Genomic DNA, 23,818 nt, shown 5'->3' on the forward strand with positions numbered 1-23,818 from the left:
TGCCTTTGACTCTGTTGGGCAATTCCTGCTGATATGACCAATCTTCAAGCAACTAAAACATGTGGTTTGGCTTAACCATCTATTGTAATTTCCTCTAAAATGTGTTCTTATGCAGTTTTCAAGAATGTGTCCATATTCCTAACAGTAATGATAGCTATACTTAGTGTTATAGTCCCAATTGTAGCGATGACTATGGTTTCCTTCCCTTGTTGCCTGATTTGATGTCCACATAGGCTTTGATCTGCACTGAAAAGCTCTTTGTCCATACTTTTTGCAATTGTAGCAATGAGCTTCAAATTTTGGCATTCTGATAGTCTTAGTCCTACAGTTATGTGCTTGATGTCCTTGCTTTTTGTACTTATGACAATAACTTGCATTCTGAGGTTTCTCATGCTGATAGGCATTCTTGCTCCTACATACATTAGAAGTATGTCCCTTTTTACCATAGAAATGACAAGTAGGTTTAGAGTTCTTACCTTTGTTACTCCTTTCTTCTGCAATCTTGGATGATTCTCCTTGTTCAGTGTCGATGTACCCTAGTCCTGAAGTATCATTACCAGCCCTTGGTGATTTCAGTAGCTGCTCAAAGTACTTGATGGCCTCATTTGGTTTTTTGAAGCTTTTGGCAATCTCCTTCTCTCTTTTCAAGTCATTTTGCAGTTGTTCATTTTGCATTTTCAGTGTAGAGATCTCAATGTCCTTGACATTTAGTTCATGATGTGCATTAATCATTTGACTTAGGGTGTCCAGCTGCATGTTTGAGATTCTTGTAAGCTCAATTGACTTTTCTTCCAATTTGTTAGCAAGGTTCCTCTTGTCTTCTTCTATCATAGCCTTGTCTTCAATGGCTCTTTTCTTTTGTTCAGTTACTTCACAAAGCATCATGGCTTGTGATTCTTGTTCAAGCTTGAGTATTTTGACTTCTTCTGCTTGAGCTCTATTTTTTTCCATCAAGTTTGCTATTGCTGCATCAAATTCTTTAGAATCTCCATTTGAAAATAGATTTGAGGTGTCAATCTCCTTGTACTATGTGTCATTCTGAGCTATGGCAATCTCTTTTCTTCTTTTTAAGGACTTTCTCATTTCTCCTCTAGCTTCTTCCAAAGCATGTAAAGCAAGTTGTATGTCAATTGCCTGATTCTCTATGATTTTTCAAAGTTTCTAGACTTCCATTTCCAGATCTTTTCTCCAAGCTATAAGGCTCCTTCTTGTGAGAGCTTGGCTCTGATACCAATTATTGGAATTAATAAGTGGGAAGATTTACTTCTGAGGGGGGGGGGGGTTGAATCAAAAGTAAGTAATTTTAACTTTTTCAAATTCCTTTAACTAAAACTATTCACATGCATCCAATCTATCTAATGAACTTGAAAGTAAAGACATGCATGAAAATAGACAACATACAAATTTGGTAACCCAGAAACCCTCCAAAATGAGAAGGTAAAACTGGGGTGGGGACGACACCCACAAAATATCACTGTAGCAATGTGTAACTTTTCAAGGTTACAATGTTTGATCACTTCTAATGGTCTGCCTTGTGAAATGCATGTCTTGTTAAAGACCTTACACTCTGTCAAAAGTGACCTGGTTAAAGGATTTCACTACCCTTCTAAAAATAGGCCTGGTTAAAGGACTTTTGTACATTCACTTGGAATGCCACCCTGTTAAAGGATTTAAAAATGGCTGCTAGGCCAACCTAAGTCCATAGGATTTCCATATCTAATACAATTGCTAGAGAGTATTAGAAACTCTTAGACCTGATAGCTTTGCAATCTTTAATTGCTGATTCCAGATCCTTGTTCTGCTCTTGCTAATTTGATCCTTTCTTGATCTGATATGTCACTCTACATAATTTTGATAATTTGTTCTTCAATAACTAGATTATGCAATACTACTATGTTCTTTACGAAGCCTTTTAAAATCTCCTTTGAATTTCGCTAAAGTTCACCCATACACATCTCTCATCTACATATTCATTAGGGTTTCATTCTCCTTTTAAAGATCTTGAAGACTTAGGATTAGGTATGAATCTACAATCAATATTAAATCTTCATTTCCTGCTCATTTCTCGCTCTTTTTCTATTGGTTGCATGCCTTCTACATTTTTCTTATTGGTTGCATGTTGATTACATAGGTAATGTAAAAGATTCTTTCTTATCTCCAAGATTCTTCGAGATTCATCCATGTTGGCTCCAAAAATGATTTACATCTGAGTTAGTGAAGACACAAACTCATACGTTGATTTCTGTGTTACTCGACACATACTAGTTGCTAATGCTTGACACATATAGAAAAACTAGCTCGCTCGGCTCCTATAGCAATTCTATTTCACTCAACATCTATAGTGACTCGACACCTATACTTTTCTTGACACTTAAACTTTACTCAGCATCTGAAGATTGCTTGGCACCTGAAGTTTATTTGGCACTTGTTGAATTCTCTAACTTGGCATACATTGTAACTTGACTTTTGTATTATACTCAGCATTAACTTGAGAATTTAGTTAAGTGTGTTGACACTCAAATGTCAAAACCAATCTAAGACCAAGACTATCAAGTCCTCTACTTTTGTTGGTTTTTTCTTAGCATGGGCAAGATGATAATTCTACTTCTATGAACTGGCCTGTTGCGACGAGCCTGCCAATCATGATGCCAAAAGTGTCCTCGTTGTGCTTAAATCCATTCAGGTATTCGCTTGTTGCCAAATTGAAGATGCCAAGAGATTTTCTCATGTTTCTTTCTACCCTAATCATTTGGGCCACATATTTTGGGATTTCATGGCTACAAAGATATACTAGGTGTGCTAGAATCAACTGATGTAGCTCAGATGGAATAATCCTTTAAAGTTTAGGGTTTTATTCATGGAATTTTTTTTTTGATAACTAATGTTTTTTATTTATAGAATGTTAAAGAACATTAAAAATTAATGAATATTAATGAAAATTTCAAATCTTAAAGAATAGTAACTAGTTTTCTCATATTATGTATGAGAGTTTTAGGTTCTATAGTATCTTTATCTTGTACCATTTCTTTCGATAGATATGTTTTTAGTATTTGATTCATAGCACGTTAAAAACATTAAAAAGAACATATATTAATGAAAAATTATAATTAATGTTATTCATTATTTTATTATTATTTATTTAAATTTGAAAACTAGTAAACATAAATCAAATACCTCTAAATACAACCCTAACTCTGCTCCATTTAGCATATTAAAAAAATTAAAAAGATCATAGTGAAAAGTCCTCACGCACCAAAATGGACCAACATTAAGCCTTTTTCACCAGATTTAACTGCCAGGCCTTGTAGAGAGGATGATGACAATCACATGAATTTTATTAAATTTTGAATAGTCTTTCAAGTTTTTAAATTTTGAAAATTGGTTTAGGGTTTTCAATTGTATCTTTTGTGCAGTATTTGGTGACAGATAGTGTTTCATCTGTAGCCAGTGTCTTCCCCGTTTCATGTGTTTTTGGTAGAACAAAAGAGGGGGCGATAAGAACTATTTTCTGATTTAGGTTTTTTTACATCAAACAATGTTTTTCTTTTCTTGTTATTCTTTTGATAGACAAAGACTTGGATCTCCACAAGAGGCCATAGAATGGTTCGTCTATATGCAACTATCTTAGGTTTCTGAGGGAATGGAACAAAAACAAGGATGTTTTCTGAAAATTGTTAATTCAAACAAGTTCTTATGTGTGATTTCCATTCTGTGACTTTGATTACTATGTGATGACTATCTTGCTTTGAATCCCCACTCCATGCAGTGATCATCATAATTTCTTATACCTAATTTTTATGGATATCATTAATCATCTCTCTTCTTTTGCATCCTATGCTCACCACTAAAATGAATGTTGGAACAACAAATTTCACATTATTTGGTGTCTTTATTTGCTTTATCTTGGTGAAGATATACGAGAAGATGGTTGTTTTTTAAAATAATCAAGTTTTTAAGTTTTTAATAGTTTAAAAAAAAAGTTTTAAAAAATTCCAATAAGACAAAACTGAATTGAATTTTAGTTATTATTTTACAATTTAAAAAAAAAATGAAATTATGTAACTTTTTTTAATCTTAAACAAAATCTAGCTATCATGAAAAAGAAATGGAGATATTATTTTAGAATAATAGTTAGGAATATTTCTATGAAAATGATATTTTCACCTACAATTTTAAATATAGATTCTTAAGTATTTAATAATATAACAAATTATACAATTACTAGAAATACAAAGATACAAATCTTAATAAAAAGGATTATTATATTAATATAAATCATAGTTTTAGTTGTTATACTTTTCTTGAATTATAATATAAATCATATTATATTTTTAAATTTAAATATGATTAATAAAATTATATTTAATATATTATGTGAAATAGTAAAAAATCTTATTAATATTTTATATTTAATGTATTTAAAGTGTATATATATTTGGATTTTACTATCAATAAATTTTATATAATTATTGCATATAAAATTTTAATATCAACCTTAGAGAACATATTATTTAGAGTTTTCTAGTAGATTTGATTTCTCTCACAAAATCAAACAATTTTTTAATTTGTGCTTTACACAAACTCAAATCATGGTGAACAAGTTGAACTTTATTTTGGCATGATCAATGTATGAAGTAGTATATAACTCAAAATTTGAAACTTATTCTCATTTGTCTTATAGGGCCTTCACTACACATTAAATTTAGCAAATCTAGCAAGTCATTGAACAAGATCAGTTACATTTTTTTACAAATTTTTGATGCAAAATTTTAAATATATTTATTTTCTTATTAATTTATAGTTTCGTTTTTGTCTTATTTAAACTACTACTTTTACAATTTCATATTCCATCATCAAAGAAATGGAAAAATCATTTCAAAAGAGTTGTCAAAAGCTAGGACAAGTCCTACAAAATCAAATTGTAGTCAAAATGTATAAAGAAAATGAACAAACATAAATAGTTTTGATTGACGATGCCCCAAATTATGTCCATTGCTTTCGAACACATTTATTCAATTTCAAGGTTGGTGATTATTTGTTTGATACAATACATGTTTTGCTTCATTGTCGTTATACACCAACTCAACTCTGCAGTGGGCTTGTAGACCATTTCTTACATTGTGTTCATAATGGTTGTACTATAGCTTTGAATTGCTTTCAAAATGAGCTGCACCCAACAATTTTGTATGATTTTCATAGGGTAAATGATAAGACCACATACTTGCGTAGAATGAGACTTTCAGTTATTGAGGTTAACATAGTTGGTGAGGTTGGTCTTTGGGGTGATACATTTTTTATTTAGTGGCTAGCATGTTGGTTGAACATATCAATATGCATTTGGTCTCTAACACACAAAAAACTGTATTTACATTTCAACAAAAATGGAACAAGCACCCCAATATCTATTCTTTTTCATGATGTTAATCCATTAGTTGGGCACTATGAACCAATATTCTCAAGAATAAGCACATGCAATGCATTACAAACTATGGAACACAAATGCCAATCGTACATTGCGACATAACCAAAATATGGAATGAAAGTGCTCACAACTTCATAGAAATTGGTCTAGATCACTTGCCTGCATTTGTTATGACATGTGGTGAAAGCATGTTTGGTGCAGTAGCTATCTTGGTTGATAGTCAGTTTGATGCACTTGCTTTACAATTATTCATGGCCCAATCATTGGCTAATGCATTGACAAAAAATAATAGATTTGCGCTACATTGCTTTGAGAAGACTGAACAATGCACAATATTGAACAATGATTTTCTTTTGCGAATGTAAACACTTGTTGCCGATATTGGAATACCATATTTTGTAAATGGTTTTGAAGTTTCTACTTTTTGTTTGTTATGGATTTCACACATATTTCGTACATCTATATGCGCATGGAAAGCAATAACAAATCCAAAATCTAAAATGTATTGCAACTCTATAGAACCCTCAAGAATCATTAACTTGATTTGTTTCAAAACTAGTTCAGGTCATTACCATTATGAGCCACTTAAAGAAAAACAACAGTTGTGACATGGAATACATAGCAATGATCACAATTTTTTGTAAACCACATCTTTTGGAAGCCAAAAAATTGAAGCTTAACACTCATTGCATTGTATAAAAAGACAAATACATAGTAAAGGTAAGTGCTTAGAAAACATAGTCAATGATCATCTTGCTACTTTGGCAACCCCAAAAACAAATACTTGTGTTTCATTGCGATGTCTAAAAACTGAAATACAAAAAAAAATCTCACGTTTCATTGTGATGTCTAAAAATAGAAATACACAATAAAGACAACTGCTTAGCAAATGAGGCCAATGATCACCCTACTACAAAAAAAAAAAAAAAACCGAATAAGATCAACATAAAGAACAAAATAAGATATGCATTTTGCAGGACAAGATCAAGTCGCAAAACAACAAGTCCTGGACATAGAACAATAATAGACAATAGAATTGAAAAGTCTATTAAGGAGTACCTACAAGAAATACACAATAAAGACAACTGCTTAGCAAATGAGGCCAATGATCACCCTACTACAAAAAAAAAAAAAAACCAAATAAGATCCAACATAAAGAACAAAATAAGATATGCATTTTGTAGGACAAGATCAAGTTGCAAAACAACAAGTCCTGGACATAGAACAATAATAGACAATAGAATTGAAAAGTCTATTAAGGAGTACCTACAAGAAATCAATGATGCACCAACATAAGCATGCACCCTTTGTGAAATGTTGTGCTTTGAAAAGGACATTTCTAGAATCAACAATGCATTTCACAATGCTTACTCTTTGCTTTCAATTGCAATCACTACTAAATCAATTTCACTAAGACAAGTAGTTTGTAAACAATGTATAAAATTGATAAAAAATAAAAAGAAACCTACATTTGTTGTGCCATGCAACATAAGATGCAATAAAAAAATAGGCATTGTCCACTCCTTGCTACTCTAGAAGAGAGGCTTGTGTCTTTGCATATTGCTTTTGCACAAATAAGACAACTAGGATATAAAAGAGCACAATATGGCTTGAATGGTACAATCATCAACGTTCTTGTAGATTTTATAAAGTACAATAAGCATTTCTTAGAGAAATAGATGAATTTATAATAGTCACAGTGAAACTAAAACAAAAATTGAAATATGAAAATGCATATACACAAGGCAATGTTAGACCTTCCTATGTAATCAATGCTTTAACATCCTTATCAAAAACACCATTGTACCAAAATGAAAATATATTGATAAAAAAATATTGGATGGATTTGTTACAAAGAAAACAAGAGCATTTGCAGTGATATTGATATTGAAGCCAATAGTCTTTTGCCTGAGGACGGGGAAGAACCTATAGCTGAAAAACTCATCCATTGGTTTAATGACTCACATTTAGTCAAAGACCTTGATACAAAAATTATTGAGATTGCACCATTTGAAGGTTTCAAACCTATTAGCATTTTCTGAGACACTTACTTAAAAGAAATGAATTTTTCAACATTGTTCTATGGATTTGCAAGACCAGAAGATGTTAGTAAAAGTTTTACATACCAGAAAATAACAAAGTGGAAACTTAAGCATAAAGACAATGACTTTGCAACACACATAACCAATATTTTTTTCAAAGCCATAAAAATAATTATTCAAAAAATATCCTCACTAGCATGGGTTTGTATAAGAAAAGCTGAATTGAAGGGTGAAAAACTATTTGCAAAGGATGTTCGTAAACCTTCAAATCTCATTTTTTTTTGAAATCTCCACTAGGTTTTAGATCACTTAGAAGTATTTGAACATCACTCGACTATCTACAAAATACAAGGAAAAATATATTTGCAATGATTCAAAAACTAGGGCCCCCGACTTTCTTTGTAACATTGACAAGTGCAGAGTACTACTGGGAGCCATTATGCAAAGCATTACAAAATTTATCATCTATGAGACATGAAAAATACACTAAAACCATAGAAGATATAGACTTGGACTTTGAAATAAGAAGAAACCCAATACTTTGTAGTCGCTATTTCAACCACAGGGTTAATGCATTTCGAAAGATGATGATAAAGAACCCAAAACTATTTGGCAAAGTATCTAACTACTTTTTTGTTACAAAATTTTAAAATAGAGGAAATGACCATGTACATTTCATGTTGTGGGTTAAAGATGCACCCATATATGGATATTGTGAAAACATTGACATAGAAGCCTTCATTGACAAGTATATTTCATGTGACTCAAACCTATTAGATACAAATCTTGTCAAAATGCAAACACATCATTATACAAAAACTTGCAAAAAGTTCAAGACATCTATTTGTCACTTTAGCTTTCCCTTGCCTTCAATGAAGCAAACAACAATATTGGAGCCCTTGGAAAATAGTAATCCTACATTAAGAGATAAAGCAAAAGAACTTTTCAACAAATTGCAAAGTAAACATTACACAAAGGAAGTTACATTTGTTAATTTCTTGCATGAATTCCAAATTAATGAGGTAGATTACAACACTATCATGAACAATTATCTTGTTAAAGAGGAATTCAACTAATATTTCGATAAATGCATTTGCTAAGGAGGTGCCACAACTATGGTATGCAAATACAGATACACAATTTATATTGGATGCTTATATTGCTGCATCTTATTGTAGCTCATATATGACAAAACAAGACATGACATTATCATTTGCATTATGCCAAATACAACAACAATGCACTTATGCTTAAAATGAAAAGATGCAATTCATTCAAGAACTAGGCAATGCACTACTTAACTACCAACAAATGTCTTCTCACCAAATAGTGCACATTGCTCTTTCACTCCCACTATGCAAAAGTTCTAGAAAAATAACTTTCATCAATACTGCACAACCAAGAAAAAGGATTTTCATGTTAAAAAGCCCTACACTATTGTCAAAGGAGAAAGATGACTCTAAAAATATTATGTATCCTTTGGCAGTGGAAAAATACATACAACACCCAAAATACTTCAAGAATATAACACTAGCTGAATATGTAGCTTTTCACTCTAGTGACCCATTGAAGATTAAATAGAGGGAAAAGCCACAGATCATACGATATGTAAAATATAATCCACATATTGACCCTCAAAATTACTACAGAAAAAAACTTATGCTTTATGTTCCATTTAGAGATAATGGAGAATCATTACTATTTGGACACACAACATGGAGTGAAGTATTTCATGCATACAAAGCACAAATTGAAAAAATTGAAAAATTATTTACTGCACAAGTAGACCAGATATGGGGTGATATTGAAAAAATTGCAACAAAAATTAACAATGATAGTTGTCCCACAATAAAACTTGATGATGATGATGACGACATGGATAAAAGGGAAAATGAAATAGAAAAATGTGACATAATAAATGACCTAAATTATGCTCAAAAAACAAAATCTGTACAAGGAAATTATTCTTCATTATTTTCAGAAATAACTCACACTTTTTTGCTCAAGAACCAAGACTATTTTCAACTGTGAAGACAACTAAACTGTGAACAACAATCAATAGTGAAGAATGCCATAATGAAAAAGAAAATTGAACCTAGAAAACCAATATATTTATTCTTGACAAGAGGAGCTAGCATAGGAAAAACATTCACAGTGAAAGTGCTCTTCCAAACAATGATTCGGATTTATGATAAGCAACTACAAAGTGACCTACTAAAGCCTACAGGCATTATTGTTGCTTCCACAGGGAAAGTTGCATAAAATGCAGGTGGAGTCACTGCACATTCCATTTTTCATTTGCCTTGTAGCTCTACAAAGATGCTACCTTTGGACTCAAACACCCTTGACAATCTAAGCAAGAAACTAGGCCAGATTCAAATTTTGCTCATAGACGAAGCCTCACTAACTGGCTCTAGAATGCTATATAATATTGATACAAGGCTTCATCAAATAAAAAAAACACCAAAAAAACCATTTGGCAATGTTGATCTCATTTTTTGTGTAATTTATACCAAGTACAACCTGTATGTGATAATTGGATATTTGAAAAACCCCAAAATAGGTAATGAGAAAATGCCATACACATTTTGGATTGACAAAATTCTATGCTTTGAATTACAAACCATTGTTCGACAAAAAAATGAGCAATTCATTTCTTTTTAAAACCGTACAAGGGTTGGTCAACAAAATGATCAGGACATCCTCCATTTGAATACAATATGTCATAGGTATCCTCCTAATGATCCAAGATTCCCATACTTGTTTCATAGAAACTCATCAGTCGATGTCCACAACAAAAAAATGTTACAATTTTTGTCCACCAAACTTTTTATATTGGATGCTATCGATGAAAAATAAACTTTGATTGAAAATACTCACTTTCAACTTGAGAAGTCAACATTGCCTACTACAATCTATATAAAGCCTAAAATTCTGGTTGAACTAATTGGTGGAAACCTAGACACAAAAGATGGCCTAGTAAATGGTGCTGATGGAATCTTCCAACTATACACAACTGAACATGATGAAATCGTATGGATTGAATTCAATGACACCACAATTGGAAAACTATGACGACAAAAAATGCAAAGCCTATACACAAGTTGTGTTCTGCCTTCATGGACTCCAATAATAAGAATATCTAGAAAAGTTAAAACAACAACAAAAAATGTCACATGAACACAATTTCCTATCCAACTAGCATCAACATGAACTATCCATAGAGCGCAAGGCCTTACAATGGATTCAATTTCTTTTGATCCTTGCAAAGCCTATCAACATGGTCTTACCTACACTACTCTATCTTGTGTTAGAAACATAGAAACACTATACTTGATCAACAAAATAGAACACCACAACTTTAGAATATCTCAAAAAGTGAATGACGAAATGCAACATCTACGAACAATGGCCCAATGGAAACTTCAATACAACCTATCTTTTACATCAAACAAACATCTTATCATTTGCTCTTTAAATTCTCGAATCTTTGCATTACATGAACAAGAAATATTCCATGACCATGACTTGCTTAAAGAAACTATAATTTGCTTTCAAGAAACAAAAGACATGAATCATAAACACCTTCAAAATCTAAATGAAAAATACAACTACTATCCTTCGATGTCCATACATGGCCTACTGACTTGTTGTACCAAATCAACTACATTGCTAAAAACACAAACTTTTGCAACAAAATGTTTAGAGTCATTGACTGTTGATATTCTGCATGATGGCAATACTCTGTGCATCAGAAATGTATACATTAGACCAAGTGCACCCATGGATGACATATTAAATCTAATATTAAATATCTTTACCACATTTCCAACAAATTGCAAACTCATTATTGCAGGAGACTTCAACACTGACATTCTATGTTCTGCAAATAAAAAAACAATGCTCATCAACCTTATGCAACAACATGCACGATTCTTGATTGCTCACAACCCGACACCACATACAGGAAGTTTGTTGGATCAATTTTGGATTCATAATATTGATATTGCTGCTACACATTTTACTATCCTAGATACATATTGGTCAGACCATTACGCAATATCTTTGCAAATCCAACTCTAGCCTATACAATTGCAATCTCTTTCAACCAAAATAAAGCAAGTGTTCAATTCCTTGAATAGGTGTTATGACAACATTATGTTCCTCATATCTCAAGTAATGCATGTACAATCCTATCTTTTAACTTGGTTAAGTGACTTATTTTCAAAGTATTTGTCATCTTGCACGCTCATTTTCAACATCATGCTATTAGTTCTTTAATACAAAATCTTTCTCAATTGTGAAATGTATTGAAACTTTTTTAAAAATCCATTTCATTATTTTATACTCATAACTTTTTGAGTAGTAATTGTCTAACATATCTTAAAACCATTTTAGGAATTAAAATATTGTCAACTAAAAGATAGTGCACATTAAAAAATGGGAGTACCACAAAATAGCAATGTTGAAAACCACCAAGCAAAAAGGTAAGAATTATATTACACTTGTATAATACTATTATCAACTTTCACCATAATTCATTATCTAATATAAAAAATGTCACCTCTTTACAGGTTAAAAGTTGAAGTACAACACCCTTCTAGCATACTGGACATTTCTGAAACATAGTTTGCCCCTACATTTGAAGGTGATGTACTTGTAACTTATAGTCCTGCATATGCCAAAAATCCAACGACCCCAGCCAAAGCACAGATAGTGCACGCTGACCTTATGGATGTAGATGGGCAACTGACTATTACAAAAAATATCACCAACCAACTAATTGACACATTTCTTAACCAGCTTTTGCCTAGTGCAACTGTTCATATAACAAACTTTCAAATAAAGAAAAACAACATTTGAAAGGCGTGACATTTATTATTTCCTTTAGCTTAATGCAGAGACATCTATTGAAAATATTGGTAAAGTGTGTGAGCAACAAAAATTAATGCCTAACTCAACCATATCTCAAATTATCCAATCACCAAGTACCTACCCAGTTGGAACATTGGGAATCCTAGTTGTAGGACACAACCAGACACCAAATGAAATTCAGTTACATGTCAAAGATGGGAAATCAACATCAGACACAACATTGGTAAGTTTCTGTGGTTATGTATTACAACTTATTTTATTCTTTTAGCAAAATACAACTATATTTAACAATGGCTAATGCATTTCCACTATTTATAGCTCACAATTCCAAAATATAATGTTCAAGATTATGCAAAACTACAACAAATACTTGCATCAGGAAAAGTACCACTACTATTGCTGAAGAATTTTGTCCATGCTAGTCCAAAGGGCACAAACATCATTAAGACATTGCCATCAACAATTATTGACAACCTCAACGATGTCAGCTCAAAAGATGCTCTACAAAAACTTGTTTCAACAATTTTCTAGGTAAAAAGAAAATAAATCAAACATTTACAAATTAGCAACATTGATATTGAAAATAGATTTTTTTAAAAAAAAAATTATTCTTACATATTCTTACATATTCAATTCACTTATAGGTGACCGGCTTGTTGAAGGTAAAAAATGTTTATCTACCACCATACCAACTGTTATGCACCTCTTGTCACTAGCTAACTTCTTTGCCCCAAGCCTCCACCACAAACAACATGCACTGCATCACACGTGCAAAAATATCAACCTTCAAATATGAACCATTTTTGCAATGCATAATACAAATAGAAGATAAAATTGTTGATTGTAACATTCATGACAAAGTCGTCCAACAACACTTTCCACAATTTTCCCAAGTACCATTTGAAATTTATAAAAAGGACATGTCTTCAATAGTGTTCATGATACAAAGGTTTGAAATTCAAGGCACTTTCACAATGGAGATGAATAATAACATCATTTCAATTGCAACAAAAAATAACAACGTAAGTTCACATAATCATAACACTTGTATTAAAAAATTATTGTCATACCATCATACTATTTTTTAGCATTTAAAACTAACAACCTCATCTCTATGAAATGCAGGTCAAATGACGGTGGGAAGCAATGCAAAAAATTAAAGCAAGGAAAAAGCATCTATCAATTTTATCTTTTACAATAAAAAAACTAGGCACTACCTAGTGAAGAATTTTGTCATAACAAAAGCAATTACAACTACACATTTTTCTTATACTTAAGAACATATGCTACATTAGATCATGATTTTTGTCAGACTTAAAAATATATGCTACATTATGTCATAAGTCTTTCAATGTTTTTATTATTTTGATCAAATAGTACTCACCGTATATAGTTATTAAAGTTATTTTCAAAATGTCTATCCTTCTCAAGTTCATGTTGTTTAGTTCATTCTTTCAGCTATATGATTAATGGTATCTTTTGGTTCTATCTATTAATTATTTTAATTACATTACTATTTCAATATTTTTTATAATCTAATGTACAAAATGCTTAATTTAAAATGAAATATAAATTGGTCATTTATATTTTATTTACAATATAATTCAAGCAAGAATTTAAAACCATCACACATAATTTTTGTTTTTGCTTTTGTTTTTTTATCCCAAAATCAATAAACCATCACACAAACTATAAGTTTTGTTTTTTTATGGACATTTCAATTTTTTTGTGTGTGTGCAATAGGCAGGGACTCTAGCTGGAGCAAAACAACCCTTGTTTATAATGCTTTCATACATTTATTGATTGATGGTTGGCATCAGGGTTATTTTGGAAACAAATCAATTCTAGTTGAAGAATTTTGAAATGGAAGAAATGACTTGAATGATGTTTTAGTCTCTTCCAAGAATAGACTCCAAAAAGGTTTCAACTTGATCGGTTATGAAATATGATTTCCATTTATTTGTACAAAATGATATTTGGATTTTAATTGGTTTGCACATTTTTGGCTAATCAAACAATTTTAAATGTTTGGTATTGGATTAAATTCTAACAGTAATGGAAATATGAATGGACCACCTTCATTATTGTTTGGGCAAAGATTGATTCTATGAATCGATATTGATGGCAAAATCAAATCACGTTTCATGTTAAGAAACTAATCAAGAATCAATTATGTCAAAGTTTGGTAATATAAATATTTTGGTTTTGAGATTGGAATAGAGTATCAAATTTAGCATGAAATAGAAATTAGAGGAATATGTCATCATGCATCACTTTTTCAACTAGAATATGGTTATTGAATGATTAAAGGTTGGTTATAATGGTAGTATTAGAACTTTGAAATATAGTAATAAGATTATGAGAAAGCTTATTTGCCTCTTAATGACAAAATTGATAAATAATCATGTCTAATTTTGCATATTTGAAGAAGGACTTGGATGTGTATGTATTAGAATAGTATCAAAGATCAACAAAGATCTTGGTTGAGTAAGTACTTGGGTATTTGATTTTTGTTGATGAGTTTTTGTTTCTAGTGTACATTCACTAGCTATAGAAAGGTGGACATGGATGTCTACCTAAAGGATCATACATAGGAGATGATCTAGGGCCTGAGAAGGAGGTCTAGTTGCTTTCCAAAAGATTTGGAGGGACAGAGGCGAGAGAGGAATCTTGTGTGAAGCAAGTTGTTTGTGTGAGATGTAGCATTGAGGAGTGGACCTATGTTTAGGGGAAGCACCAATGATGACAGCTAACACAAACTCAATTGATGGGAGTTATAGTTGCAAGATGGAAATTGCAGTAGAGGCATCTGTTTAGAGTTGAAGAAAAATAGGCAAATTTTGTTTTGCAAGCTAAATTTTCATGGTCAAGAGTATGGTGCATGAGCACCCCTGCTACAAGAAGTTTACAAGCTACAACAAGTAAAATAAAATATTATGATATTTGGAACCCATAAGATTATCCAATATGTGATGAGATTTATATGCAAGTTATTTAATTCCAAACATAAAGTTTTCAAAGGTCATCATTAAAATGTAAAAAAAAAGAACCAAACTTCTTGAGAAGGTGAACAAAATAGGTATAGGTAGTTTAATTTGTAACTACCCATGGAAACTATAAAATATTGGAGTCACTCAAGAAATAATGAGCAACAGAGAAGGAGATAATGTACTTTTAATTTAATTCTCTGATTGTCCTTGCAAGGAAAGAGAGTCCACAATTTTAGATTGTATGCATATCAATGTTGGGTTTAATAGAGGTGGCTTCTTTTCATTTTGTGTGGAAGAAATCAATTTACATACAGTAAAATAAATTAATTCTTTTGTTTTAATGCATTGAAGATTATAAATTTGCATTGGATTCCAAAATCGGTTGTCGAGAAGATTTTAGAGGAAATTTTGATTATTTTGGTTGCATGTTTCAGTTCCTTTGACAAGATTTTACTTTGGGCAAATCTTCAAATTTAGAATTAGCCAATTTATTGTAGATTTGAATCTCTGTGACAATCTGAATTTAGAGATTTTATGGAATTGATTCTTTGTTTCCCCCACCATTCAACAAATTCCAACTTTATCCTTGGATTAATATGGTTTAACACTAAGGAGTATGCATATTTTTATTTTATTTTTGGGCATGTTGGCTCTTGAATTAACAGTTTTTTAATAACCCAATGATAGGAACGAATACATCTAGGGGCAGCTAATTCCCATTTTCAACATACCTATTCAGACATCGGGGCCAATTATAAGGCTATACTCCTTCTCCTACTTCATGATCTACAACACTTAGGTGGGTGAACCTCAGATTCTTCATATGGTATCATGTTCAAAGCATATAACTGAATCTTATAAAGCAAATAATACCCTTAATCTTCTATTTCTTATGCAAACAATCATGGACATGAAATAAATAATAACATGACTCATGAACTTGATAAACTAAGTGTGGGAAACTCTTTTCATCTCTTCAACAAAAAGGGAAAAGGATAATTGATTAAAGATTGATTTCAGCATCACCAACACATGAACAACAAACCACATTGATCCTATAGCTGATCAATGCCTTATCTATTGGGATATTCCACAAATCACTAACATAAATCCTTAGAAATCATTAATACATCTCATATATCAAGATTTCTAGATCTACCTATTCACCTTGTGAATCAGACATCTGCATCATTTTTGAGTCTCATACTCGACCTATCCTTTCATGAAATCTGGAACCCTGTGATGATAAACTAAGCATTTAGATGACTCCTTGAATCACAAGCAAAACATATCAACACATACAACCTAAAACATATTGCAACTGAGTTTTGTGCTCTTTGTTCACAAACCACAAAAGATTACAAACAACACAAATATGAGACAAGATTCAGATTGAAGATAAACTTGTCGCTGCATTTATTTATTTCCTTGAAACAAATATACAAGGATGCATGAAATTAACTCATAAAACAACTGAATAGACTAGGACTATCTATAAAACTTCATTAACTGTTGTTTATATAGAGAGAAATGTTGAAGAATGGTGAAAACCCAATGGAGAGCTTGTTCGAAAAACTTGGGATCCTAGCCTAAAGAAAGAGAAGAGAAGAGATTAAAAAGATAGGAAGAATTCCTAGATCAGATGTAATGTTTTCAAAATATTTATTTATTTGCCTTTTTATTCATGAGTTTTATAATATTTCTGTAATATGCTTTTTGATATTTGATATGTGTGTGTGTGTGTGTGTATTTCAAAGAGTCACGTCCTTTCATAATAATAATAATATTAATAATAATATAATTAATTATATATTTACATTAATAGGCTTAGTTATATTAATTAATATCATAAGTTGTATTATATTAATAATTATAATATAACATATATTATTTTAATAATATATCAACTATATATATATACTATTATATTATAATACTTATTAATATAGTATTTCTATATTAAAAATATATCTTAATCATCATAATATCATTAGTTATTTATAATTATATTAGATTATCATTTCATACTTTCATATTGCTATTATAATGTGATATATATATAATATGATATTTATATGATTATAATATAACATTACTTATAAAATATTATTATTAATATTACTTTATATATAATACTTATTTATTATTTAAATTATATGTCAAAAATGGGGATATCACAATCCCCCCCTCTTGAATTTGCTTGTCTTCAAGCAAAATCATTCATACATAAGCTCCTTCATAGACACATAACATACTTGCATACAAAAGGCCTAGAAGATTTATGAGATATACATCTTTAATGAATGAAAATATGAAGCAGACACAATGTAGACATATGAAGACATGAAACATACACGATGCAGATAGTTGAAGACACAAAGTATACATGATGTAAACACACAATACACACATTATGCAATTCCTTGACTGTTAACTTGCAACCAAAAATCATCAATACACATTTATATATAAATTTCCCCTTTTAGGATTTCCTTATATCAATAAAAAGGTATTTATAGTCTCAATTTAGAGAAAATTAATCTTATAGTGACTTGTCAAATCAAAAGTATAGTTCATTATAACATTAACTAATCATTTCCTGAGCATGGGAGGAGAAACTATAATAGGGTACCCTATTACCTAATCATGGGCCTCACCGTTCTCCCTTAGTATTGTTATCTCTTTCCCATCATCATCTCCAAGATAGTTCCTTTGTATGATGTACCCCAGGGTATTCGCTCCACTGTAGGCCTTACCTAGTACCCTTGGATGATGTAGCCCAATTCCCATCTCACCACAGGCCTTACCTAGTACCTCCAAATGGTGTCACCTAGTCCATTCCACTACCGGCCTTATCTTGTCTTGGAATATGATGACCTTAGATAATTTAATTAGTTTTACTTAACAACATTATAATTTATTAAACCTATCTTCTTTTCATTGAACATATCTCTTTAATAAATAAAGATGCCTCTTTTAATTATTAGCTCCTACCACTTCTTAACTAAAATACATGCCTCATTAATAAATAAACACATTACCTTCAATTTTTATATACATTACCTTTATAACGATCTATGACATTACCTTCAATTTTTATATACATTACCTTTATAACAAGAGCTCTGTGTGAGCAGCAGTCCCTGCCTTTTGGGGTTCATATGTTGCATGGTAGGCGGGGTTCATATGCTGGAAAACAAATGCAATTAAAGTCTGAAAATGGTATTCGGTGCCATAATACTTGTTAAACAATAACAAGAAACATATGGAATGGAAAATACTGAAGAGACAAAAGTATACCATATTAGCTGTAAGAAAAGTTTAAATTGTCTGTGAGTATCTATATTTTCAACCCTTGTTAACTGTCTACTCTTTAATACAGTGGCTAGTAGAGAGCAGCAAATTTCTTACAGCAATTTACATGAGTCATGTTGACCTTGCAAAAACTTTGTATTCTATGTTTTGCTGTAAACATGTAGCAAAAACATCTTATTCTATATTGTGTTTCGCTTGAGTTTTACAAGGTCCATATGTAGGGGACAATGTATTGAAGTAAAAAACTTGCAAAATTTAGTTCTGTATTAGCTATGTAATACTATGACATATATATTATGTTATGTTGTGCAGACATGCACGAACTGTATGCATAAGTTGATCAGTGGCCAAAGTTGACGCTGAATTTTTTTTTTTCGGTTTGCTTTTGACTCTTTTAGATAGGTAAATTTTTTAAGTTTTTCAAATTATAGATGAGATTTAAGAGACTACAATTATATATGTAAGACAAAGGAACTTCCGATTACTAGAGCTTTATGCACTAAGATTGAGATGTGCTATGTACTCTGCCTCCCTTTTATCATTTTTCATAAAAGTTGTAATCCAAAAACTGAACCTCGTGGTTTTCTACTCTTGTGTTACAACTTTCTTCTTCTTGTTTTTTCACGCTTCAACGCTTATGTGCTTTATACAGTTGTTGCCCTGCAATAAAGTCCACTATAAAGTTGCCATTTTAGGAGCTAGCATCATAAGTTTCAAAATGATTTAATGGTGCTTGTGGGCTTTGTGGGTGCCCCTATCTTGGAATTATTTTCCAAGAACAGATGTTTTCTTCAAAGATTGCTGCAATTTATCCTTTTTAGGATTAACGCCCTCCTCCCTGAGTTATATATTTGCCAAATAATTATGGAAGGATGGCACAGGAAAAACTGATGGAAGAAGGCAAGGCACTTAAAGATGGGGAGATTGATGACAACCAGATGACTACATGAAAAGAAGAAGTTGGAGTACAAAATGGTAGTCAGTCTTTGCAGAAAACCAAGCGAGTGGCTACTTTGGATGTTTTCAGAGGCCTTACTATTGTGCTACTTGTACTAAAACTATAAGGTGTAATCCAAATTAAAATTGAAGACACTGTATTTGATATGCATAATAATTAACTGAAAACATGGTGGTACATATGGTGCAGATAATGATTCTAGTGGACGATGCAGGAAATGCATACACGTGTATAAAGCATGCTCCTTCGAATGGCTACAATTTAGCAGACTTTGTCATGCCCTTTTCCTCTTGATTGTGGGAGTTGCTATAGCCCTTGCTCTCAAGGTATATGGATATCTTTGCTTTGGTCCGTCTATATTCAACCGTAGGCTAGAGTTTGCTTTTCGCTTTGATCCATCCAATTATATGCATAAATTTTACACTTGAATTCTATTTTGATGGATTCTTCTGCTTTGAAGTATTTGTGCCGGGAGTTGTGTACATTTCCATAAATTTTATTCTGAAAATTAGAAGATTGCTTTAAATTCAGTGACATATCTCCGAGTTAGGATTTGGTTATATATAGCAACATTTAAATGGGTGAGACATTTGAGGGTTTAATAGTTTTCTCACGCAAGGGTACCTTGGAAGAGAGTCAGAACTACTGTAATTTTTCTCCGTGGTTGCTGGTAAGGTAATATAGGCAGCAATTGTCCCTTAAACAATGAAATTGCTAGCTATAGCTACAGTTCTTCACAATTCTACATCCTAGTTACGGATTTCTAAGAAAATTATACACTACGCAAAGGCCCTACCCTTAGAAAACCTTAGCTTTAAATAGGGTGGCTGTTGTAGATTTGCAGCCCTTTCATTTGGGCATTAGCTTAATTTCTCCTCTTCTGTTTGTGTTGCAACTAGTGTTGAGAGGAAGTCACCCGGAAAGATTGGTGCCAGAAATTGTACTCCTTAAATGTGAAAGGGTTACACTGTTGTTAGGACATGGTGGTGTTTTCTTACCTGGAAGCTGCAGTCTAGATATGAGGCATGCAGTTGTTTCAAGCCAAGTTTTAGAGATTTTTTTGACCGCAAAACTTGAATTTCAACAGAGGATGAATTTTAAAAAAGACTAATAAGGATCGATTCTTCAAGAGTAGCTTAAAAGAGATAGAAACAATGGGGTGACCCTGACAATTGTAAGGCCTTCAGTTCCTTCAGGCAAACCGCTAACCATCGGTCTGGGTATTCTAGCATACTTCTCCCCTAAGCTTAAGCCGGCCTCTAAATTGATAGATGGGACCACATAGTTCGAATTGTCTTCTGCTTCGGCAAGGGCTTTCTTTAGAGTGCCAACCAAACAAAGTCCCTCTTCCTAAATTTCAGTTCATTTGGCGATGGTTGTCCCAATCAGCTTTGCAATAGTAAATTCGTTTACCATCAGCTTTGCAATAGCAAATTCGTTTGGTCATTTTTACATGGAAGAGGCTTGCACGCTCCAACTTGATAGTAGCTTATGCAAAAGACAAACCCTAGCAACCGAGAACTTCTTGGAACAAAGTATGCATATGAAACAAATACACACATCTTTTGCAGAAAGAAAGCATAGCATACCTGATGTCCTGCACTTCAACTCTATACTCTCCACCACTGGTATTCGTAATGTGAAAACCGAACCAGAATGCACCGAACTTATTTGGCCACAATGTCGGTGTGGTTGCTGCAAACACATTTATTAGTCCTTGCACCGACTTCCAGCTACATTTATGACATGCGATATATGTACATTAATCTCGAACAGCTTGCAACTTCTTTATTTATGTCCAATATTAATTTTCCGTAAAAGATAAAAACCCTAGCTAAAATGCTCTTCGCCAATCACTTATAATCGCATTTTTTTAATCGCACAGCAAAAACCTTAGGAAATGGTGCACGGATGCGAAGCAAAAATAAAAAGGGGGGGTAAAAAAAAAACATTAGTTCCCTGCCTTTTAAAAGGCAGGGACTAACAATCTATGGCTTTTCCATATTGGGTCCACCAAGAGCTCACTTAATTGTTGCTACAACCTTCATCGATATAATTCTATTCATCACTTCTAATGACAACTTCATATTTTAGGCCTCTGGCCCCCATCCATGCCTTGGAGTGTGAAATAACTTTTATTCCCAACAAAGATACAATGTTCTAACTATACTCGTAGGCTTTAGTATGTGACCCGTGGATTGGTTGATGGCTATCTTCGATCTAGATTTTGCTTGCTTGAATATTTTGTATTAATGTGCTTGAATTCCCTCTATGGTTGTGCTGATTAAATGCCAAGGTAACATCCTCCACAACGAAGGATTAGCGTATGCTCGTTTTAATATCCTTATTTGTATTCCCTTCTTAATATACTCCTTGTAATATGTGTTGACATGGTTCATTTATGTCATCATATCAATATGCTTTTGTGTCTCCTTTATCATAGGGCAGGTAGTCTTAATGTTGTCGTAGTTACATGCATATATTGGAGGGAAAAATTATTATGGTATTCACCCTTACTTTTGTTATTTTATTCATGACCTGTTATTTTCCCTTCTTTTGTATTTCTTTATTCAAAGTTATGTTGCTTCCTTCATCAATATTAGATGTTGCTAGGTTTGATGGAAATCCAATGGTCTTCGATCCACGTACTTCATCACTGTCTTTCATGGTCCAATGAAAATGCATTTGTAATGTCCCCCAACTCTATTATTCTTAAAAATAGATCTTCTATTTCTTCTCCATTTTATCTCCCTCGGCTTGTGTTTTGTTTGCTGATGGTAACTTCATAATGCTGAAAGTTGGTTCCATCCACAAAATTGTTTGTGACACAAGGTTTGAATCTTGTCACATTAGTAAATAGACGCCTCTACATACATGTTGAATAATAGTATGATGACCCTATCAATGTGTGTAATTCTTTATCTATTTTAGCTGTGAGAGTGCCAAGTGTACTTGAGAAATCAAACTATTTATACATCATTGTTATTATATTGTAGGCACTTGATTGTATTGTAAGTATTGTACTTGTTATGTTTTGCTACCCTTGTTTTGTATACTTCCATTCTTCACACATAGCCTCCATCATTTACTTGTATTGACCATTCATATTTGAGCATGGCAATAATCACTAGATAATGCCTTGACTTAATTTCAAACCCACCCATCCTTGACTTAATTTCTAAAATTTCCAATTCAAAATTCTAACTTAAGGCCAACTATTCTCATAAGAAACCTTTCTAAAATCATGTCTTTGGTAAATTTTGTAGGGAAATAAACTTTGATGAAACATTTAATGAATATTTTTGCATAAATTTCACAAGATGGCAAGATCGATGCTCTAATGCCACTTGTAACGTCCCCTTTCAGAACATCTATTTATTTACCTTTTTATTCATGAGTTTTATAATATTTCTATAATATACTTTTTGATATTCTACACACACACACACACACACACACACACACACACACACACACACACAAAGATAGATACATATGTATTTCAAAGTCACGTCCTTTCATAATAATAATTATATTAATAATAATATAATTAATTGTATTTTTACATTAATAAGCTTAATTATATTAATTAATATCATAAGGTATATTATATTAATAATTATATTATAACATATATTATTTTAATAATATATCAACTATATATATTATTATATTATGATACTTATTAATATAGTGTTTCTATATTAAAATATATTTTAATCATTATAATATCATCATTTATTTATAATTATATTATATTATCATTTCATTCATTTCCTACTTTCATATTGCTATTATAATGTGATATATATAATATGATATTTATATGGTTATAATATAACATTACTTATAAAATATTATAATTATTAATATTACTTTATATATAATAATTATTTATTATTTAAATTATATGTCAAAAATGGGGATATCACATCAAATCTGATGCTGCCATTTGTCCACTTGAAAAACTTCCACCTTCCGATGAAAATCTTCTCTCTACACTCTTTCTATAATTAAAAATTCGATCTTATCCTTGTTGAAGAATGCATGAAATATCTTCAGAATGATGGAAAATATGTAACTGATTTGCAAGAAGATATAAATCTCACTAAAATGCATGCCAAAACCAATTCTAAATGACTTAGGCAAAACAAAAATCTTAAAAAAAATTCGCCTAAATCTAGAGCCAACAAACTCCATGTCTACTCTCTAACTG

General features: G+C 31.8%; 2 long non-coding RNA genes across 2 annotated transcripts in view; one reads left to right on the forward strand and one right to left on the reverse strand.

Moving 5' to 3' along the window:
- The window catches only part of LOC149580709 (uncharacterized), a 220,731-nt gene extending 207,011 nt beyond the window's left edge, over positions 1 to 13,720 (forward strand). Inside the window, exon 3 of the long non-coding RNA XR_016354135.1 lies at positions 13,465 to 13,720. This is a non-coding gene — a long non-coding RNA (uncharacterized LOC149580709). The remainder of the gene's footprint in view (positions 1 to 13,464) is intronic.
- On the reverse strand, positions 12,710 to 21,598 carry LOC149580712 (uncharacterized). The gene is made up of 3 exons (XR_016354140.1): positions 21,192 to 21,598; positions 18,439 to 18,518; positions 12,710 to 13,096 (listed from the first exon to the last, which is right to left on the reverse strand). It is a non-coding gene; the product is annotated as an uncharacterized LOC149580712 (long non-coding RNA).
- Positions 21,599 to 23,818: the final 2,220 nt, after the last annotated feature.

The sequence above is a fragment of the Cupressus sempervirens genome, chromosome 1 (assembly GCF_028749045.1).
Source record: "Cupressus sempervirens isolate cs-2001-9-10 chromosome 1, ASM2874904v1, whole genome shotgun sequence".
In the NCBI taxonomy this organism is placed as follows: domain Eukaryota; kingdom Viridiplantae; phylum Streptophyta; class Pinopsida; order Cupressales; family Cupressaceae; genus Cupressus; species Cupressus sempervirens.